Source organism: Mesitornis unicolor, unplaced genomic scaffold (genome assembly GCF_000695765.1).
Source record: "Mesitornis unicolor isolate BGI_N332 unplaced genomic scaffold, ASM69576v1 scaffold14022, whole genome shotgun sequence".
Classification (NCBI taxonomy): domain Eukaryota; kingdom Metazoa; phylum Chordata; class Aves; order Mesitornithiformes; family Mesitornithidae; genus Mesitornis; species Mesitornis unicolor.
The window spans coordinates 39372-42283 of NW_010171308.1; positions in this window are offsets into that span (position 1 = coordinate 39372).

The following is a 2912-nucleotide window of genomic DNA, read 5'->3' on the forward strand; positions in this document are numbered from 1 at the left end:
GTCACCTTTGAACTGGGAATGCCGCTCTCTGGCTGCAGTGGTGTGGCCGTTGTGGAGAAAGGCAGTCGGTGGCACGGTACGGTAGCTGTAGAGCTTTGAGAAGGTACGACGAGGCAGGAGAAGGCTGGGTGGATGTGGGAAACCAGCACTCAAGGCACGATCCTCGAGGTCCTGAGGGCCTTGTGGACCCGGCTGGTCTGGATGGGACAAGTTCAGTTTCATGGTCAAGTAACCGAAGGCAAGAGGATATAACAGATAAAGGGCAAAAAGCAATGATGTGTCAAAGGCACGGGGCAGCCTGGATGGTGTACGATTTAGGAGAGCATTTGGTAAGCACAGAGTGCAACAGAAATGCAAAAAAAGTGATTGGGTTAATGTGAATAAATGATCTCGAATCTTATGAGCCACTGTAGCTAGAAATAACTGCGTGGAGCGCTAGCCCTGGGGAGCTGTCAGGAGATGTCATCCCTTGCAGTGATAATTCCCTTGGAGCAGGCTGAGCAAACTCCGCACGCTGGAAGCCGTTGATGAGACGAGAGGATGGATTCAGCAGCCTCCAGGTACCCTGGGCTGGTTAACCACTGCTGCACAGCATCTCTGTCGCAAACGTTACCTGCGATGGGAGTGCGGCAGAAAGTTTGCACAGCCTCCTTTAAATAAAGGATAGAAGATTGAATCCTAAAAATACGTTTCTCTAAAGTGAAGTTTTAAAACGAGCTCCCACAGGACTCTGCTCTTCATGTGTCAGAGGGATGGATTAAAATAAGAAAAATGTGGGCCTTAAAAGTTGTACTTGCTCCCTGAAACCCATCAGTCTTACTACACATCCAAATGAGGCGTCTCCTAAGCATATGCTATGCTTACAAATGCATTTCTAAAAGAAAAAAAAAGTGTATGATTTGAATATATGTCAGAATTTATACAGAAGAATGTTATTTAAAATGAGTAAAAATAAATGTATATAATTTGTATCTATGCCACTTGGATTTTTGCATTTGTTTTTTCTTCATTAAAGTTCAACACTGATAGCAACCAGAGCTGGCCTGAAACCTGAAGGATTGAAGCTGATCTCATCCCAGTAATGACATTTGTTCCAGGAGAATTATTCCTTCATTACAGCCCTGTACGCGAGATGGGAACCACGGCACAAAAATGTTTTTTACCATCAGATATTCATAAGTACAGTTGACATTGTGTGTCAGATAATCCATTGAAAAATGAGCCCTGTGATCTCCTCTGTCTGCTTATTCACCACTCCAGCTTTCAGCTACTGCCATTAACGCGTTTGGCAGCCGGGCAGTCAATGCGCGTTTCCCCGTCGCTGTCTGCAGTGTTCACACAGATGTTTTGTCAGGGATGCATGCAGTCATTTGAAATGAAACCTACAGAGCAAAGCTAGAAATTGGCAGAGGATATTGTATCAGACTTTTCCTTATGACCACAATGGGTCTTGCAAAGGAAATTTATGTTATCAGATACTCTGAAATCCACATCGGTGGCGTCAGTAGTTTTGAACAGTTCTGGTGGTGTCTGTGGAAATCTTGCATTTCTTTCTCACTTACTGATGTTAGGAAAGTGATTTTTATTGGCACAGAAACAAATACAAATGCTAGAGGCTTGGTTTTTGTGCTGAATGTTATGTCTAACACTTTGGCCCTTATTAAGCAAAGAACTTGAAGAGAGGTAACAGCACCAATTAAGTGGGCACTTAAAACTCAGCGTTCATTTGAATGTTTGACTGAGCCAGAGCTGTATAAGCAAGGGCCACGCTGGTGAAATTCCAGGGAGTTTATTGAGGCCTGATCTGCATTAGCAGAACACTTTGATTGGGTGTAGGAGGAATTTTGCTCTGAACTGTAACAGGAGGCAGCATAACTGAATGCTGAGCCAGGGCCCCAGAGCAGGGGCTCGGGAACCGGACGGCAAGGAGGACCCGTGCTCAGCTGACGGTGACACCCGTCCTCCTTGTGCCACCGTCGTGCTTCAGGCACTGAGCAGCTGGCCTTCATCCTGCTCTTGGGACTTTGTGGTCAACACATCCATGCCGTCACACTCACCATGCGTATTTCTTTCCTTTAGAGCTTTGTTTCTGAGGTAGTCAGGATCTCGGGCTGCTCTGCAAAGTAGGAAAGCGTCATTTCAACACAGCTTCCTGGTACGAGGATTTACCCTAATCTCCCCAAATGTACTACTAATTAAGATAAGGTTAAACAACATTAAGCAGATTATCGGAAGGCGACTTGTTAACTGCTTCTAAACAATCTTTCCCAGCCCTTTCTGCCTCTTGCGGCTTCTTGGTGTTGCTGCAGATTTTAAAACATTGGGCAGTGCAGTGACCCAGAGAAATTTTCCATCGTGTCTGTGTGCATACACATTTATATATCAATATGCCTTTGTCCATCAGACAACCCTTTCATGAAGCGATAAACTTAGCAGGGAGGCTGATTTCCTTTCAAAAGACAGTATGCTGGGACGTGACCCGTGGCTCTGCAGACGCAGAGGTGCTGTACCAGCCCGCAGCACACAAGCAGTGACTGATCTGTGCTGTACTCGTGGCTGATGGATGCTGATTTAATGGCACACATCAAATATGTAATACCTTGCTGTAACCTCAAACACGAGCAGATTGGTATTGTCCTTTCAGTAAGTGGACTCATTCATTTTATGAAGATCTGCTCTGTAAACACATGAAGCCACGTTTCAGACTGGCTGGTCAGATCCTGGTGCCATATGGCAGACTTAATTTTGCAAACTTCAGCTTAGCAGAAGGTGAGGCCGCTGCAAAAGGGGACTTGGTCATGTAAGGTGACAAATGTCTCACAGGGGCCATGGGGGTGTTGAAAGGACCAAACATCTCTGAGAGTCATCAGACCCCAAGTGCAAGGCACCAGACATGTCCAATTGGATAGGGG